The sequence below is a fragment of the Lissotriton vulgaris genome, chromosome 3_1 (assembly GCF_964263255.1).
Source record: "Lissotriton vulgaris chromosome 3_1, aLisVul1.2, whole genome shotgun sequence".
NCBI lineage: Eukaryota > Metazoa > Chordata > Amphibia > Caudata > Salamandridae > Lissotriton > Lissotriton vulgaris.
Window position 1 is genome coordinate 1576552397 of NC_141689.1, and position 21095 is coordinate 1576573491.

Here is a 21095-nt window from a genome sequence, read left to right on the forward strand (position 1 = left end):
CTCTACCTCGGTGGTGGCAGACGGACGCAGGTCTGTCCGCCATCCTAATGACCCCCATAGTTCTTAGACTCTCTAACCACAATGAGTTTGAAAATGAAAAATAGGAACAATTTGTAATTTTCTTGATCCATTTTATTGTGCTTCAAGTGATTTATTTAGAAGGGGGGTATTGCAGATACAAATGTACAACGTTGCCAGTTTTGGCCCCTAAAAGTAGACTGCACTGATCCTCCAACTGGGTTTTTCATGTGCAGGTATGTTCTGTAGGCCTTTTTTGCGTGTTGTATTCCCTTTCGAGTCCTTTCTTTTGCACCTTCAGACATAAAAACGAGTCAGCTGCGAACTATTTTTTTATGATTAGTCACAAACTATGAGTCATCTGGGGCTTGTGTGCCTGCAGTAGCATGATGGTCTAAAAATGGCCAAAGCGCAAAAAGGTTCTTGCAAAGAATGACGAAGGCAGCTGGCATATCTGTAGGGTCATTAGTGGGCTAAGGCTTATAAAACAGAACACCTGCAGGCCACAAAAATTGCGATGCAGACTGAATCAGCGGGCCAGGAGACAAATTGCATATTTTTCTCGAATTGCCCAATTTGACTGAAAATTGTAATGCACAGAGTGTATATTAAGTTTGGTTTGAGGACGTTGGAGATAGATTTTACTTTTAAAGTTAGTTGATATTTTTCCTGAGTTTTATCAGTGGCTTTAAGACTCTTATCGGAAGCAACTTTTCAAAGGCGGCTTTATTTCTGGGTTTTTTCGGCTTATTCCAATCATGTTTTGACTTCAGCCCTGGTCAGGGAACGCCCAAGTTACAAGGTGGATTAACAAAGTCAGAGGCTCTTCCATGTACCCCAGGCAATATCCTGTTCCAATAGCAAACAGATGACGAGAGAGAAGGGTTAGAGGCAACCGAATGCCCCCATGACCTCTTGACTCTTCCAGAAAAAAACAGCAAAAACGACTCACTGAGTTAAAGGTAAAATGGAGTCAGCAAACCAAGGCAGCCTGAGCTGAGACTAGGAGGCAATAATAGACTCTGACTGGCGTGGAAAGGTTTTTGTGCCTGGGAATGAGTAGATTAAACTCTTTAAGAGCCCACCCCTAACAGGTGATGGGGTGGGAGAAAGGTCCAGGAGGATCAACCCCAATAATCCCTTCTTCCATTCCTCCAGGTGCCTACGGATTTGTTTCTTAACTCTTCGAGGCTCCTGCACCAAAGTAACATGGTCATGGGGGTATACAGTTAAAATATTGAGTAAAAAATATCGAATCGCATTAATATCGAATTAAAAATATAGAATGGACACAATATCGAATGGACAGAATATAGACAACAAAAATATCGAATAGAATAGCAGTAATATCGAATTCAAAATATAGAATGGACAAAATATCGAATGGACAGAATATAGACAACACAAATATTGAATGGACAGAATATAGACAACAAAAATATTAAATGGACAGAATATAGACAACACAAATATTGAATTTGAGGTAAGTAAGTAAATATCGATTTTTTAATAATATCCAATTTTTTGAAGTGTTTTTTTATTTTAGTATATGAGTAAAAAGTGTATATTTATTTCATAATTTATTTTAATGAATTTTATGGTATTTAATTTTTGCATAATATAATTCTGTAGCGGGTTGTGGGTTTATAGGGGAATAGGGTGGGAAGTAATTTAATTATAATTAATTACATATGTTAATTTATTGGTATTTTTTTGCATTAATTGTTAATTAATTTTTATTGGTAATTAATTAAAATATAATTGGTAATTTTTATTAATTGATTAATTGATATTATGTGAATTTTATTAATTTATTTTCTGTAGCGGGTTGTGGGTTTATAGGGGAATAGGGTGGGAAGTAATTTAATTATAATTAATTAAATATTTTAATGTATTTATTGGTATTCATCTTGAATTAATTGTTAATTAATTTGTAATTGGTAATTAATTAAATTATAATTGGTAAATAATTTTTAATTGATTAATTGATAAATAAGTTAATTCTATTAATTTATTTTCTGTTGCGGGTTGTGGGTTTATGGGGGAATAGGGTGGGAAGTAATTTAATTGTAATTCATTGTATTTTTTATTTTTTCTATTGTTTTTTGGTTTTAATTTTTATTTATTTTTTAATTGTTAATTATTTGTTCATTGGTAAATAATTTGTATTAATAGGTAATTATTTTTAATAATTAATTTTTACGTTTATGTTTAATTTATTAATTATTATATTATATTAAATTGTTAATTACTTTTAATTAATTTGTAATTGGTATTAATATTTAATTTATTTTTATTCATATATGAAGTATTGACTTTCCCTACTGTTGCACTCTCTAGAGTGGGAATAGTAAGTTTTTACCCCTACGCTATCCAACGCTTTCCCTACTGTTGCACTCACTGGAGTGGGAATAGTAATTTTTACACCTACGCTATCCAACGCTTTCCCTACTGTTGCACTCTCTGGAGTGGGAATAGTAATTTTTACCCTCCTGCTATCCAACGCTTTCCCTTCTGTTGCACTGAAGTAGTGTGGCTCACTGGTTAGAGGCGGCAGACCCGAGAGCAGAGGACGGCCCGGGACCAGGGTTCGATTCCCGGCGCGGCAGGTTTCTGGACCAGGGTCAGCGGACTCGATAATTCTCTCGCCTCTGTGCCCACTCTGATCAGCGATCACACTCGGCAACTCTGGGCATTAGCTTGCCTCATCTTCACTAACGGCCCCACCAGACCGCCGGGGATGCCTGGTCTCACCCTGGAGATACCCATTAAGGGACCATCTCTCAGGGAAACCAGGAAGGGTTTCGCAGCGGTCGAAGCGCCTTGGGACCCTACGGGTAAGTAGTGCGCTATATATAAATGCCTATACATTTACATTCACTCTCTGGAGTGGGAATAGTCATTTTTACACCTGCGCTATCCAACGCTTTCCCTACTTTTGCACTCACTGGGGTGGGAATAGTAATTTTTACCCCTAAGCTATCCAACGCTTTCCCTACTGTTGCACTCACTGGAGAGGGAATATTAATTTATACCCCTACGCTATCCAACACTTTCCCTACTGTTGCACTCTCTGGACTGGGAATAGTAATTTTTACTCCTACGCTATCCAACGCTTTCCCTACTGTTGCACTCTCTGGAGTGGGAATAGTAATTTTTACCCTCCCGCTATCCAACGCTTTCCCTACTGTTGCACTCGCTGGAGTGGGAATAGTAATTTTTACCCCAACGCTATCCACCGGTTTCCCTACTGTTGCTCTCACTGGAGTGGGAATAGTAATTTTTACCTGTACGCTATCCAACGCTTTGCCTACTTTTGCACACACTGGAGTGGGAATAGTAATTTTTACCCTCCCGCTATCCAACGCTTTTCCTACTGTTGCACTCACTGGAGTGAGAATAGTACATTTTATGCCTACGCTATCCAACGCTTTCCCTACTGTTGCACTCTCTAGAGTGGGAATAGTAATTTTTACCCTCCCGCTATCCAACGCTTTCCCACGAGCTACCAGACGAGCAGCGTCGAGCCTATGCTGTACCAGCGATAACATTGTGATTTTAGATCGTGTTTTGTGACTGCTACAATTTTTAATCTGAGGGGGGCTTTTATTCCTAGAATTAAGTGGGAATTGTTTTGAGGCACTCTGACACCCCTACACACGCTACTCTCGTCGCTGACAGCCTCGCCCAGCCGTTTTTTACTCCCGGTTGAGGCCGCGGCGAGCGCCATCTTGGGTGTGGGCAGGGGCTGCGCTCTAGTCGCGCCGGCCTCCCGCCCTCCCAGACTATTTTAGCAGGGTTTCTTTAGCTGCTCGCTGCCTGTTAGAGCTCTCCCTAGAGGGAGGACTAGGGCTGCGAGCTACCAGACGAGCAGCGTCGAGCCTATGCTGTACCAGCGATAACATTGTGATTTTAGATCGTGTTTTGTGACTGCTACAATTTTTAATCTGAGGGGGGCTTTTATTCCTAGAATTAAGTGGGAATTGTTTTGAGGCACTCTGACACCCCTACACACGCTACTCTCGTCACTGACAGCCTCGCCCAGCCGTTTTTTACTCCCGGTTGAGGCGGCGGCGGGCGCCATCTTGGGTGTGGGCAGGGGCTGCGCTCTAGTCGCGCCGGCCTCCCACCCTCCTCATCACCTATAAAATGTGCGTAGGGTTCAGACGGCGCAGCGGGCTGGCGCAGCGGGCGCGCCGGACGCGCGCCGAAGCCGCGCCTAAGCCAAGCCCGTCTGCGCCCGTCCGCGACCGACCGGGGCCAGGGGCCCTTTCCCCTATTTCTCGGCCGTGCCGCAGGCAGTCTTACACAAGTAAGAGGCTGAGAGACCTTTGCCCCGTTTCTCTCCCCCTCTGTCGCCACGCGATGGAGCCACTGGACCTAGGTCCTTGTCCTCACTGTTCATTCAGAGGAAGAAGTTTAGCGCCCGCTGTCCCTGACCCTGAAGCGATTACTGCTAAAGGGGGTCTTTTAAACTGTAGATCCGTCAGCAAACATGCCCTCCAGCTGTGGGATCTCTTATTGGATGAGGACATGCATATATTATTTTTAACGGAAACTTGGTTAGGAGAACACTCTGATCCAGATATAGTGGATACTATTCCGCCAGGCTACACCCTCCACAGACTTGATAGAGAAAAGGGAAGGGGAGGTGGCATCGCCATCATTGTCAAACACCCTTTTGAATGTGTTCTAAAACCAGTAAAAATTGATGACAGCGAAGCTGGCGAATTTAGTATCAAATTGACTCAACACGAGGCAATTTTGGGCATCCTAATATACAGACCTCCTGGCTCTCTGGGTAACTTCCGAAGTAGTTTACTAGAAGGGGTTACTCAGACTGCGATCAAACGCAACAAAGTGTTGGTGCTGGGTGATCTGAACCTACACCTAGAGGATCCCCTACAGAAGGAAGCAGAGGATGTTCGTCTTGTCCTACAAGAACTACAGCTGAACTTGCTAAGTGTTGCAGCTACACATCAGAGGGGTCACTGTTTGGACCCTATTTTCGCCAGTTGGGACATGATAAAAGCACTTACTCCTTGTCAGCTCCCTTGGACCGACCACTTCTTGGTCCCTTTCCAATGTTCTTACCAGCCTATTAGGGCTACTGAGAATGGGTTGGGAAATATTATGAGACGTAAATGGAGACAATACTCTCAAGAAAACTTCATAGGCGCCATCCAGAAAGCACAACCATTATGTGCCATGGACAGTGATCAGGCAAACAAGGAATTTAATCTACTTGTGACTGCCACCTTGGATGAGTTAGCTCCCATGAGCAAGGGTAAAGCTAGAGAAGGCAGACAACGTACTGCCCCTTGGTTCACTCCTGAACTCCAGCAAATCAAGTCTAACTGTAAAAAACTTGAAAGGAGCTGGAGAAAGAACCCGAGTGAACAAGCTAAAAACAGTTATAGCTCAGCACACCGAAGCTATCAGTATGCGGTGCGCAGAGCTAAAGCCAAATACTTCCATACACGCATTGAGGCTGCCGAGAGCTCCTCACGCGAACTGTTCAAAATATATAAAGAAATATCTTTAGTCTCTAGCTCTAACACCCCCCCAAAGGCCACCAAGGAGGGATGCAATAGAGTCGCTGACTTTTTTTCTAACAAAGTTAAAGCGATTTATGCCTCCTTCTCTCAACAACCAGATAAGGGCATAGATTTTATAGCAGATAGCCCACCTGCAGCCCTTGATTCCTCTCTACTAGCCTTCGAGGTTCCCGCAGCTGACAAGCTAATAAACATCTGTCGAAGTGTGAAGTCCGGTTCCCCCAACGATCCGGCTCCGGCCTGGGTCATTTCAGAGGGCCTGGTAGCCCTGGAACCCCACATCAGACACGTCTTACAAACCTCCTTTTCCACTCAACAAGTCCCTATGGAGTGGAAGAAGGCCATAGTACTGCCAATAAGGAAAAAACCGAATGTAAGCATGGAGGTGCTGGAAAACCTCAGGCCTATTTCCTTATTGCCATACGTGGCGAAAGTGGCTGAGAAGGTGGTCAACGCTCAGCTTACGGAGCACTTGGAGAGATGGAATCTACTTCATCCCTCACAATCAGGATTTAGGGCGGGCTACTCTACGGAGACGGCTCTCCTACGGGCCACTGAGACCTTAAGAGCAGGGGCAGATGCAGGTCATACAATGGCCCTGATTATGCTCGACCTAAGCGCGGCCTTTGACACCGTAGCGCATTCCATTCTGCTACGGTGTCTGAGCGAAGCCGGGGTCGTTGGTCCTGCGCTGTGCTGGCTACAGTCGTTTCTCACGGAAAGATGTTTCCAGGTACAACAAGGGACATGTCGTTCAGTTGAGATGCCACTAGATCAGGGAGTGCCTCAGGGCTCAGCTTTGAGCCCCACTCTTTTTAATCTTTATATGGCCTCCCTGGCGAAAGTTGTACAATCATTTGGGGTGGAATTGGTGTCGTACGCCGACGACACCCAGCTGCTGATTTCCCTATCGCAGAATACCTACAACACCCCCACCAACTTTCAATCCTGTATGCAGGCACTAGCTGAGTGGATGGACTCCCATTGCTTAAAACTCAATGGCTCTAAAACAGAGGTGTTGGTGGTGGGGGGTAAAAGCGAAAATTGGTCAGCTGAGTGGTGGCCTTCATGCCTGGGCCCTACTCCCATACCTTGTGAGGAGGCTAAGAATTTGGGAATCTGGATGAACCCCTCTCTCTCATATGATGGCCACATAAGGCGTCTTGTGGGCAAATGTTTTGGAGTACTAAAGACTCTAAATAAAACTTTGGACCTCCTACCCTTAGTGGCCAGAAGGACATTAACACAGGCACTAGTGACCTCGCGGTTGGATTATGGAAACATTTTGTTCCTAGGGGCAACCGAGGGCAGCCTAGGCCGCCTACAAGTCATACAGAACTCCGCCGCCAGACTGGTGTTAAGAAGACCCAGGAGGGCTAACGCGCAAAAGGCGCTGGATGCGCTTCATTGGCTGCCTGTGAAGAAACTGGTGCTATTTAAGTGCCTCCTTTTCTGTCACCGAATTGTCTGGGGCAGGTCGCCCTCCTACCTAAAGGATTTAGTCAGCCGATATGAACCAACTAGGACCCTCCGCTCGGAGGGTGCCGGACTGCTGACAGTCCCCAGGTAAGGAAGGCCAGAATGGGTGGACGATCTTTTGCGCTCCAAGCAGCTCAACAATGGAACAAACTTCCCCCGTCTCTGAGATTGGAGAGCAGTGAAGCGCGATTTAGGGCCAAGCTTAAAACTCAACTATACACTGCGTAGATCATAGGCTCTCACGATGATCTCTGATAGCTTCAGCGCGGGGACACGCCGCGATGGCGTTACTGAGCGCTCTATAAGCTCTTTTATTATTATTATTATTATTTTACTGTTGCACTCACTGCAGTGGGAATAGTAATTTTTACCCCTACGCTATCCAGCGCTTTCCCTACTGTTGCACTCTCTGGAGTGGGAATAGTAATTTTTACCCTCCCGCTATCCAACGCTTTCCCTACTGGTGCACTCTCTGGAGTGGGAATAGTAATTTTTACCCCTACGCTATCCAACACTTTCCCTACTGTTGCAATCTCTGGAGTGGGAATGGTAATTTTTACCCTCCCGCTATCCAACACTTTCCCTACTGTTGCACTCACTGGAGTGGTAATAGTAAATGTAACCCTCCCGTTATCCTACGGTAAAAATATTGTATATTTTTTATTAATATTATGTTCATATATATATTTATGTATTAAAAAATTAAATTGTATTTTTTTTACTTACATTAATTATTTATTAATTTTAAGGTTATTTAAGTATTTTAAGTATGTTTAAGTTAATTATATTTATTATTTTATACATTTTCAATTACTTTGAAGACATTTAAAAAAATTCAATATTTTGACTAACTATATTTTTTACAACAATATTTTTGATTCAATATTTTTGTACTTACCTGTTTGGAGATAGGAATTCGATATTTCTGCATTCTATATTTTTTCCTCAATATTTTGGTAAGTCTATATTTGTGTCATCGATATTCTTTCAGTGATCCGGTAATGGGCAGCCAGTCTGAGAATATCAACAGTGACTGGTCCTGGGACCGCCAATCTCTGGAGATCCTTTTCTCTCACTTCATGGAACATGTGGGCATGAGCTTCTTGCATCCTTTAAGCTTCGGTCTCAAAAAGGTCACAATACCTCCAATCTTGTCACAGACCTCACTCCTTTGCACATGTGCAACCTTATTGCTCAGTTAGATCAAGGCTCACCAAAGATAGTTCAGAGAGAGGGGCGCTAGATGGTGCATCTTGTAAATGATTATCTTTTGCATGGTACTACCACCCCAGATATTTGCCTGGTCTGCTTTTGATAACTGTAGAAATCTGTGCACTTTAACCTGCTTTACCACTGGTAAAGTGCCTGTGATCCCCGTTTTAACATGATGGAATTAGCATCCCCCTGATTGGTATATTTACCTTACCAATAAGTCCCTAGTGTATGGTACCACAGTGTACCCAGGGTGTGTACGTTAAATGTCACAAGTGGATTACAGCACTCATTGTGCCATCTACTATAGTGGCAATGTACACATGATTTCAGACCTGCGACCAGTAGCCTGGTGTTGCTGGTTTACACTGAAATTTCGATCTGTCAAAATCATTCCTTTTGACAAAACTACACCCATTTGTTTAAAGATTAACAAGACATCCCTAAATTGGCCTTACATGCCCATACTCTTGGTGCATGGTGTTAGGGCATGTAAAAGTTTAATGTTAACCATGTCTTTTCAGTGAAAAAGCCTTCAGAGCCATTTTCACTGTAGCAGCTGTAGCTGTTCCATAGGAAAGTGTTGGGATACAATATTACATTTAATATTTGCTATTTCTGCTTAGGAACAGTTACAGGGTTCATATATTTATTACGTGCCCAATATTTTGGTGAAGTCAGATTTAAAATAATTATTTTAGAACAGGTACTTTTAGAAAAAATACCCATTGTCTGTCTACAGTCTCTAGAAGCCCATTCACATGAGCGTCCAGCTGTCACTCAGAAGCTGAATAACTCTCCTGTTGGGTGTGAACTTGTTCCTAGAACAGAGACAAAGTCATTCAGTGGGGGGCGGCCTTTTTTGTTTCTCTGGTAAGTTGAGCATCTGTGCTGTGCCCAGGAACTTAATTACCTTCAAGGGTCTGCCTTGTCACAGGTAAATGTAGCTACCCTTTTGCCTTAACATCCTCCTTTGTTCACTTAGCCAGTCAGGCACCAGGCCCAGTGGGAGAGGAGCTTCCCCCATAACCAGTTTTGATTGAACACAGGGTTGCTCATTTCCTTGGCTATTCTTTTAAGACGGGCATTGGAGCTCTGCACAGGACAAGAAACATTCTTCCAAGTTGGTTTGAGACAGAGGGGGATGGGATTAATTACAGTTAAACACTAAGGAAGTGCTTTAAAACTGGGTAGAGTCACCCCTGGGAACTTTTACCCCATTGGTTGGGAAGTGGGTAGGAGTTTTGCCCACCCATTGTCTGGCCCTGGGCATAAATGTGGCATCCACAGTCCACGTTGCCTCAGTATTGGAGGCATTATTTCCTTAGTGGGCGTGTGGGTACTGCTTTCTATACTAACTTTACCCCTGCTAAGATGGCCGCCGCATTACCACACGGCCCGCGGTGACTGCCTCGCGCCTCACGCGTCCACTGTAGCCACGCATGCGCAGTCAAGTGCGGGGATGCCACGCCCACTGACGGGGCGACGCTGCGCGGCAATGCGGAAGTGCGGGATCCGATATTTAATCCCGGTTGCCGAGGCTAGTCTGCACCAGCTGTTCCGCGCTACCGAGTGGGGCGCTTTCCGTGGTGGGTAGGTTCTACGCCCTGGCTGTTCCGATCTAAGGTAAGCGGTGTGATTTTTGCCGTGGAGCCGAGGCTGCCACTGTGTGGTGTGGAGTTCTTCACTTAACCAAGTCTCGTTGGTGCTACCCTGCTCTCTTACATCGAGGGCACACCTAGAGTCATCTTGTGCCCTCATTTTTACCCATGATTTGATGGGTTGTCATTGTTTAGCCTTACCATGCTACCGTGGACTGGCCAGGGGGGTGTGGTTAGAGGGGCTACTTACCATGAGTTGAGATAATCCCATTGTCCTACCGTGATAATGTTGACACTTTCTCATCCTCTTGGAATGTGGTTATTCCTCTCTCCCTCCCCTTGATCTTCGCCTGCTTTATACGGGGGGACCCATGCACACCATCATTGGGGGTCTCTCTGGGGCACAACATTACCTACAGCTGCCTGCGATACAGAGGTGGGATCCACGATGAGCCACCTTAGTCATTATTAACAGAGGCTTATCCATGTACATATAGCCTCTTCCTTTTACCCACAGTTCACCTTAGCCTGCTTCCTCTGTTGCCCCACCTACATGCCGTACTTCCCTCTCTGGATACTTCCCTCTCTGGAAACTACCTGTACGGATGTATCTGTTCCTTTCTTTCAGGTACCTTATCTTTTCGAACAGCCCCACGGAACAGACTGAGGGGCCCTTTAGGGTTACTTGTAGGGTAAGCACCAGACCAATCATCCGTTAAAATATTTGTACCACTTCATCAACCCATGTTTAAGCTAACAATGTTTTGATGTACTGACAACAGCACTGACTCAGTACCACTGTGTAAGCTGTGGACGAACTAATCTTAATCGTCAATTTTGGTATGATTCAGGACAGTATCCTGTCTTAAATGTTATGCGTATGTGTGCTTTAACGATTACTGTGGAGACCTATGTTTTGTTGAGATGATGTCATTATTATTGTACCTGGCTCACTTCTGCATATTTCTTTTAGGTCTCCCCTTTTAAAGCAGGACCCCTGGGCCTGCTTCCTGATTGACCCAGTGAGGTTGTATTTATCTTTTTTATCTTTCTCACTGTGTAGTACCTAGCACCCGAGGTCCTGAAGAATTGCCAGCAAGGCAAGAAACATGTCGACCTTTTTAGAGGGTTGAGTTAGTTTGCTGTACACCTCATGGTTCCTTTCTCCCCTCCCACCATTTTAACTAAGGGAGTCAGCCACGTGAATAAAGTCCCCAGTGTATTGACTCACCTTTTTTAAACCTCACTACTCCCTCATGACTACACCTTCACCAGACCCCTCACACGCACTCAAATCATTGGCTGGAACAAAAGATCTCCAACAAAGAGCGCCTACGGCGCCCGTCGGACATTGCAGCGCCAGTCTGACGAGGAGCAGGAGACCAATGATGAAGCATGACACCTAAAGCTTCTGGGTGTGTGAGTTCTCCTAGTTCCAACAAGGGAACACCCTGTTCCCTGCTCTTGCTTTAATCCATATTCACACACACATACCTATTTTGTTGTCCCCAGGGAACTTTGTATTCTTTTTTACTTAATGATTGATTGGACAAGTACACTGGACCCCATTAAACATTGTCCGCATTTTGGTTCCTCATCTTTGTACTGAAATTCAAGCGTGGGTCCCACCCACGGAACCTCTATGGTTACCTACAGTGACAATTCACTGGCAGGACCAACGGGCCCCTGCAACCACACCCTGGTCTCTTAGGGCTCCTCGTTATAAATCTTTCTGAAAACCACTTAAGCTCAATAGTCAATACTACCTAGCCGTCAGCGACCTTCCTAGCATGGAAGACGTCCCAGGCTTGAGCTTTGATGAAGAGGCTATAGCAGAGGCATTAAGATCAGCACCCCCGCCCTTTGGGTCTGGAGGCGCCACTGCCTCAAACTCTAATAACGATGATTGGTCCACGTTGACTATAATGAAAAAAGAATGGCTTAGGATAACTGTTCATGGTATCATGATGACAGAATATTTAAGGGCGAACATAGCCCCACAGGGGCTCCTGGTTAACATCATACCAAGACTCTTTCTTGAGGACAGTCAGTTCAAGGGAGACTGGTGCCAAGTATCTTGGAAATGTACAAAAGACTTACTATTCCTAATAGGTAAAACAGCCAAAAGGCTGGCTGATGCATTACTAGTTAAAATCACAGCCATGGAGACAGCCATCAGGGGTACTTTGAATAAGACCCCTTTAACTACCAAATTGGCGGAAATCAACCAAGAGATTTCAGATAGTCAAGAATACCTACTCAAACAAAAAATGACAAAACTCCAAAAGGACGTGTCTAAGTTTGATAAGGAGAAGATATACCCGTATCTCAAGGATGGCTACACCAACAAAAAGACTGGCTACTCTTCTGATGAGAGCTCAGAATTCAGTAATCGTAGGGGCTCATCTAGTAGTGATTCCAGTGGAGGGTATCCCCCTAACAACAAACGCAATCAACAGCGGCCCAAATGGAACCAAGGTTACAATCAGGGCCAAATGTTCTAGGGACCGCCACAAATGATACCACCCTGGCAATACCCTTTCTATCCTCAGGGACCACCACCGCAATTCTTCCCCATGAATCCCCCTTTTCACGACAGAGGTTGGGGCAGAGTAAGAGGGCGAAAGCGAGGAAATCAGAAAGGGGTACAATTCCAGGACCAACAAACGGCATCAACATCGATGGAGACAAGGAGCACAACCAGAGGGAGGAGAGTTTAATAGTCAATCTCTCTTCAAGATCCCTGACCCTTACTGAGACGGATGTCCTCGAAAAGGGTTTAGGCTTTGTCCCCACCCCTTGCCCAGATACCTTCAATGAAATGTGTGAGGTCAAACAACTTTTCAGAAAAATACGCCTACGTGCTTACTTTGGTGAAAGACTAGAAAATGATCCAGAGGACACTGGATTACGTAAACCCTCCACATTCACCCCTACTGATGGCATGGTTCCACCAGAAATCTTGGTCTTTGAAAAGGCAGTCCTTAAGACCTTGGAGAACAAACCCAATATACGTCCCTTCAAAAACCTATCAAATGTGGAAAAACGTGCTGTACAAAATCTAGGCAATGATAGTTCCATTGTCATAAAACAAGTTGACAAAGGGGGTGCCACTGTAATTCAGAATATCACAGACTATGATACTGAATGCAGACATCAATTGGCAAATACAAACCACTACAGACTCTTAACAGCAGATCCCACTCCAAGACTTACCACCGCCATTACTAGCTTGGTTATGGAAGGAGAGACTAATGAATGGATCTCCAAGAACAAGGCTGATTTTTAACTCACTAAGGACCCGGTGGTTCCTTATTTCTACACCCTACCAAAAATTTATAAGGGTACCACCCCAGTCCCTGGAAGACCTATAGTCTCCGGCATTGGCTCACTACTTGAGCCATTGTCCAAGTAAGTTTTTTGATGTGTTCCTTCAGCCCATAGTAAAGAAGATACCATCCTTTCTCCAAGATACTAGGGATGTCCTCCGCCTCATTGAGTCCATCGAGGGGAGTGAGAGCGTCGTCCTCCTCCTTACTTTGGATGTGGAGGCGCTATACACGAACATTCCACAGCAGGCTACCCTGGAAGCAGTTGAGAACACCCTCCGGCAGGAGGACTGGATCTCACCCACGCCCATCTCCTTCATCATGGCGTGTGCTAGTATGGCACTAACTGAAAACTTTTTCCAATACGGATCCCACTTATACCATCAGATCCAGGGGACTTCAATGGGTTCGACTTTTGCCCCCAGCCTAGCCTGCATCTACATGGCTACTTTTGAAAATGAATGTATCTACTCAGATAACAATCCCTATAGCCAGAATATTACACTATGGCGCAGGTATATAGATGATTTTCTGGTCTTATGGCGAGGGGATCGGGAGAGTTGCGAAGCCTTTTGCCTGTGGATCAACTGTCAAAACCAATTTCTTAAGTTCACAGGCACAATCTCTGACACCAAGATACCATTCTTGGACCTTACCATTCATCTAAACCAAGAAGGACTGAGCACCTCCCTTTATCGTAAGGAGACCGATAGAAACAGCTTACTCCTTTTCGATAGCCACCACCCCAGAGCCCTTCGGGAAAACCTTCCGTTTGGTCAGTTCCTGAGGATTTGAAGAAACTGTACCACCACTTCTGACTATAAAAAAGAATCAGCTATGCTTCAACACAAATTACAGGATAGAGGGTATCCCGCAAGACTGATCCACAACTCACGCAAGAGAGCCCTCAATAACCCTAGAGAGGCCCTATTGGCTACACGCCAAAAAACACCTGCTGATGTAATCACATGCGTGACATGCTTCACGAAGAATTCTGCATTTCTGAAAAAAACTGTGAACAAACATTGGGGACTATTGAACACAGGGGACCTTGAAATCCTGCGCCCCCGCTTTGCCTTCAAGCGCACGGCCAATCTAAAAGATTCCCTCATCCATACACGCCCTAAGAAACCAACTACCACCAATCAAAATACCCTGTGGAGTCTTCCACCAGTGGTAGGGCATTATCCTTGTGGGGGGTGGGTCGTATGCCAACAGACAGTACAATGCAAAGACATTAAACTTTCAGACACCTTCACCTGGCATATGAATAAACACACCAACTGCAACAGCTGTAGATGCATTTACCTACTCACTTGCCCCTGTGGAAAGAACTACATTGGCATGACCATGAGACAAGTCAAACTGAGGATAATGGAACATAAGAACAATATTCAGTGCTCAAAAAGCCACACTAGACTCTATGAACACTATGTCCAACATGGCCACCAAGCGGACAACATCAAATGGCTGGTCCATGAGTCTCACCCCTCCATTACACAACAAGCCCTTTTTAGAATCGAACAACGATGGATACATCGCCTCCAATTAGACACACTGGGCCTAAACGATTCTGTACCATGGACATCCCTTTTGCCAGATGATCTCCTGGTCTCTCTAGAACACTGTGCCCTGTAGCCTTTTGCTTTTTCCGGCATTGAGATCCTTGCTGGGTATAATATATGATTGACACACCATGAATTGAATAATCAAATTACTTGGACACTGCCGTGACAATACTATTCTATAATACCCATCCACACCCTATGAGCGCCTTGCAGCCTTACTGGTACCCTTCCCTCCTCACTACATCTAAACCCCCCCTTGTGCAATGGCCTCTGAGGGTTAGGGACTCACTTTGCAGATACCACGAAGCACATTAACTATGTGTATTCTATGGGACCACAGGTTGATCTACCAAGCCCGACCACAATACCAATAAGACTACCTCGCGATCCCAAACTATCAATTTTTGGTAGCTTTGGATGATACACCCCTATTTTGTGACCTACGCTAATTTTCCACCATTGCATTCATTTTCCGCCTTCCCATCTCTATACCACTATAGGCGGTTAGACAATATGTGCGTTATTATTAACGTTGCCTCAGTATTGGAGGCATTATTTCCTTAGTGGGCGTGTGGGCACTGCTTTCTATACTAACTTTACCCCTGCTAAGATGGCCGCCGCATTACTACACGGCCCGCGGTGACTGCCTTGCGCCTCACGCGTCCACTGTAGTCGCGCATGCGCAGTCAAGTGCGGGGATGCCACGCCCACTGACGGGGCGACACTGTGCGGTAATGTGGAAGTGAGGGATCCGATATTTAATCCTGGTTGCCGAGGCTAGTCTGCACCAGCTGTTCCGCGCTACCGAGTGGGGCGCTTTCCGTGGTGGGTAGGTTCTACGCCCTGGCTGTTCCGATCTAAGGTACGCGGTGTGATTTTCGCCGTGGAGCCGAGGCTGCCACTGTGTGGTGTGGAGTTCTTCACTTAACCGAGTCTCGTTGGTGCTACCCTGCTCTCTTACCTCGAGGGCACACCTGGAGTCATCTTGTGCCCTCATTTTTGCCCATGATTTGATGGGTTGTCATTGGTTTAGCCTTACCATGCTACCGTGGACTGGCCAGGGGTGTGTGGTTAGAGGGGCTACTTACCATGAGTTGAGATAATCCCATTGTCCTACCGTGATAATGTTGACACTTTCTCATCCTCTTGGAATGTGGTTATTCCTCTCTCCCTCCCCTTGATCTTCGCCTGCTGTATACGGGGGGCCCCATGCACACCATCATTGGTGGTCTCTCTGGGGCATAACATTACCTACAGCTGCCTGCGATACAGAGGTGGGATCCACAATGAGCCACCTTAGTCATTATTAACAGAGGCTTATCCATGTACATATAGCCTCTTCCTTTTACCCACAGTTCACCTTAGCCTGCTTCCCCTGTTACCCCACCTACATGCCGTACTTCCCTCTCTGGAAACTACCTGTATGGCTGTATCTGTTCCTTTCTTTCAGGTACCTTACATTTTCGAACAGCCCCACGGGAACAGACTGCGGGCCCTTTAGGGTTACTTGTAGGGTAAGCACCAGACCAATCATCCGTTAAAATATTTGTACCACTTCATCAACCCATGTTTAAGCTAACAATGTTTTGATGTACCGACAACAGCACTGACTCAGTACCACTGTGTAAGCTGTGGACGAACTAATCTTAATCGTCAATTTTTGGTATGATTCAGGACAGTATCCGGTCTTAAATGTTATGCGTATGTGTGCTTTAACGATTACTGTGGAGACCTATGTTTTGTTGAGATGATGCCATTATTATAGTACCTGGCTCACTTCTGCATATTTCTTTTAGGTTTCCCCTTTTAAAGCAGGACCCCTTGGCCTGCTTCCTGATTGACCCAGTGAGGTTTTATTTATCTTTTTTATCTTTCTCACTGTGTAGTACCTAGCACCCGAGGTCCTGAAGAATTGCCAGCAAGGCAAGAAAGATGTCGACCTTTTTAGAGGGTTGAGTTAGTTTACTGTGCACCTCATGGTTCCTTTCTCCCCTCCCACCATTTTAACTAAGGGAATCAGCCACGTGAATAAAGTACCCAGTGTATTGACTCACCTTTTTTAAACCTCACCACTCCCTCACGACTACACCTTCACCAGACCCCTCACACGCACTCAAATCATTGGCTGGAACAAAAGATCTCCAACAAAGAGCGCCTACGGCGCCCGTCGGACATTGCAGCACCAGTCTGACGAGGATCAGGAGAACAATGATGAAGCATGACACCTAAAGCTTCTGGGTGTGTGAGGTCTCCTAGTTCCAACAAGGGAACACCCTGTTCCCTGCGCTTGCTTTAATCCATATTCACACACACATACCTATTTTGTTGTCCCCGGGGAACTTTGTATTCTTTTTTGCTTAATGATCCACAGTACCATCCTCAGATTAGATCTGGACAAGTGGAATAGCAGTCGATGACTGTGTGAAATCTGACAAAATCTATGTACATAGACAGCATTCATTTCACTTCTTCTCCCACTCCTCTCCCTGTGGGCACCATGGATACTGTAAATTATTGACCGTATCACCCTGCCAGTAAGAACCCGTACCCCTGTGCATATGTACGGCCATTCTAGGCACCATGGCCCTTTTTACCCATTAGAATCCCCAGCTTCCCTCCTGCGCGTATCTTGCACCCCCTCTCTCATGTATAGGCCATGAAACCCGCTCCCTCTACGCGATCCTGATGTGAAAGGTAACCCTCCTGCTTGACCCAGGCCTTCCCCATTTCCCTCTCGAAGAAGCATCCTTCGCCTCAGCTGACATAGCCCCCCCCAGTTGTATCTGGCTGCCCCTGTTCTCCCATGTACAGGTCATAAGATCTCTCTCTCTCTCTCTCACTACGCGACTCTAGCCCTGCACGCACCCTGACCCCCTCCTTCTCCTCACATGAACAAGTCATAAACCCTCTTCTTCCGCAAAGCCCTGTCCTTGAGAGTCACGGCCGCGCCTGACCAGCACCTCCTTCCCTTCCATGAATGTCCCTCTGTTGACGAGCCTTCCCTCCGCGCTCGATTGTCCACGCAGATATGAATACCACTCCTTTGATGACCCCTACCCCCGAGTCCGGCTGACCACACATGTCCGAGGCCATCGCCTAAGCCAGGGGATACCATTTACTGCCCTTATTGTATGCCTAGCCACCCCACCCCCCTGGGCCATGATCAGGCGTACATCCTACCAAAACACTCAGCTGCGTGATTGCCCTCCCCTCTTATCAGCAGGTCAAAGGTCCCCATTGTGAACGTATGTGGAGTAGGATCGTCACGAGGATTATAGGAATGTTTTCCTTTTGCGACACACTGACCTGATTGTATCATCAAATGTCCTGCAAATGTATAAAAACCAGAGTCTCACGCTCACTTGTTAGAGCACCTCCCGAAAGACACTGTGTTTCGTGTCCGAAATGACTGGCTCTCCTCATGAGAAATAAACTCTGTTCTTGATTCCTGCTCCCAGCGCCCGTCTCTTTATTTGGTAATTATTCAGAATGGGAATTAAGAGGCGGTTTGCGCCAGCAGCCTGGGCATCGATAGAATTCTGGGCTCACTTTCCACAATTGGCGTCCCAACGCGGGGTCCATCAGTGACATAGGGTTCGGTAAGAGAGATCCAGACGAAAAAGTGAACGTCTAAAATGATCGGGGTATGCCTGCCTTGAGAGGGCCCTAGCCCGGCTGCCGATCGACAGAACTTCACCAATTCTGAACGGACCTCTCTTGAGTGACCTATTGTCCTGACTGGAATCCCACAGGAATGCTACATGGAGTAAGAGAACGATCGGGCGCTGGAGGAGGGAGTCGAAGAACTGTCCGTATGGTCCGGTCCGGGTAAGATTAAGTAGGGTGTTTTTACGCCTGATTGGTAGGGTGGCTCTGTCCACCTGATTGATTGATTGTTTGTATTGAAAACCGGTATTTGTATACTGGCATTGTTGGTATTGGTCCAGTTAGCTTTGAAGGCTACTTGACATATTGGTTCTCTTGTTGAGAACGAGACATTCTCTGTTTGCAAACAGCGGCGAATAGGAACGTCGTCCCTCTTTGCAGATAGAGAAGGGTAGGTAATGCAGACTTTTTTGTCCCCATTGTAATTCGTCATGCCTACTTTTCTCCCCACTGAATTGTTTGAAGTCGATTAATAATCGATTGTTGCTCTTTGAGATCTTCCCTGTCCACAAACAGAGATGAATAGGAATATTCTGTTCCCTTTATGGATAGCGAAGGGCAGGTAATGCAGACATTTGTCCCCGTTGTAATCCGTCATGCCTGTTTTTCTCCCCACTGATTGGTTGGTTGCCTGGACATTGTTGTTCCAGGGATTGTTTCGTTTGAGGTATTTTCTATTTGCAAACAACGTGAAATAGAAACACTCTGTCTAGTCTTTGCAAGTAGAAAAGGGTAGGTTATGCCCCTTTGTGAATTCGTCAGTCCTACCCACTCCCCACTGGTTGGTGATTGTGGGGTAGCTCGCATGGTCCGCCCAGGAGACTACTCTTATGGAGGACATATGCTCTCTACTCATGGGCCATTTAATAGAAATAGACCGACTGGTCCGTCCAGGAGGCTACCCTAGTAAGTGGAAGTACATCGCTCGGTCTGTCCAGGATGATACCCTAATGAAGGAATATATGTTCCCCTTTTGATCGATAATCTCGTTCCACCCCGGACCATTTATTGGAGGGGACTCGTCTGGTCCGTCCAGATGTACCCCCCCCCCTAGTGAAAAGGACGCATAAAAATATGAAGTGATCACCGTTCCCTACTAACAGAAAAGCTTTAGCTCGAAACACGCTAAGGAAGAGAAAGAAAAATAAAAAGAAATCAGGCTAAGTCAGTAACCCCCTGATGAGCTTTTGACTTCACCAAAAATAGGAAACATTAGAAGTAGTTCGTAACAAGAAATGTAAAATGGCAAAAAGATTCGATATCAGAACATAGCCACGAGGTAGCAAGGCTTCACTGCCTGTTCCTGTTCCCAACATGTCTGCCTCATTGCCCGCCCCGCCCAAATAACGGTCACATGAAATAGAAACAACTCAATAGGTACCTACCCCCATTCCGGAAGCTCCCGAAGTGCAACAGGTCCGCGGTTACGCCCATCCGGAAGGCGAGGCCTGGAGGCACGAGGGACTCGCCTGCCCATGGTCAGAAGGAGACGATGTTGGGCAGGCGGTCCAAAAAGGATGACAAGGACCTCTCCGTCTTCTCCCTTCTGCCGCCCTGCAGGCCGCGGGGGGAGAGGGGGCTGTCTTGCCTCGGCCACCGACCACCCCTCTCTCTCACCCGATCCGGCTTTTGCCAAAGGCCGACGCCAAGGCGACAACGGCGGCGAATCAAGTAGTCCCGCCACATTTCAAATTCGCCGCATGCCATCGCCTGCTGGTCCAGAGCCGAAGCCAAGGCAAGAACGGCGGCAAATCAGATAGTCCCGCCACATGCCAAATTCACCGCCTGCCTTCATAGGTATAGGCAGTCCTGCCACATTCCGCGCTCCCTGGAGAGTTGAAGGTAGTCCCGCTACATGTCGCCGAGGGAAGGGGGGGGGCTGTCTTGCCTCAGCCGCCGACCACCCCCCCATCATCAATGGCTGGCACGGCCGATGTCGAAAACGATGGAGCCGGGGAACGGCGCGGGGTCGCTGGAAGGGGGAGGTGCCGCGAACGACCCTCCCCCACCTCCCTCCAGGTGGAGGCTTCCAGCGACACCCCAACCCTCTTCGCTTAAGGGTCAACATCAAAAAGAGGTCCTCTGCCCAGGACGGGCACACGCTCCATATCACCTCTCCTCGACCTTGAAGATTCTATAAGAGCCGGGGGGGCCCCCGACCCTCTGCATGGGTGCCCCTGCCCCCTTCACTGGGAACCACGACATCGGTGCTACTCCTGCCGGCACCAGACTCGGATCGGAAATGGCTAAGATGCCGCCACGGCACAGGCTTGTTCAGTTCCGGAGGAACACCAGAATGACCCGGTAGGAAAATTGTTGCCGCCCTTCCCACTCTTTGACTCATGGTCCATATTGTTAGACTGTTAACCACACTGCACGAGACTTTCTGAACTGCCAATGGAAAGTTCTGGGCCAACCTTGCGAGACCAGAGACACTCTGACTGTGCTAGAACTTGCCTGACCCCACCCAAAATGGCGCCGACGCAAAATGTGACGTTTTTAATGAACTTTGTTGCACCCTGATCGCGCAAGCTTTTGCCCCGAGATATATATAACGTTTGGATAATGAAAGTAAATATGAAGGATATTGAGTATGTGCTTGAACAATGAATTGACTTAAGGGTGGGTACTGTTTATGAGTTGGGAAATGAATTGGTATAAATG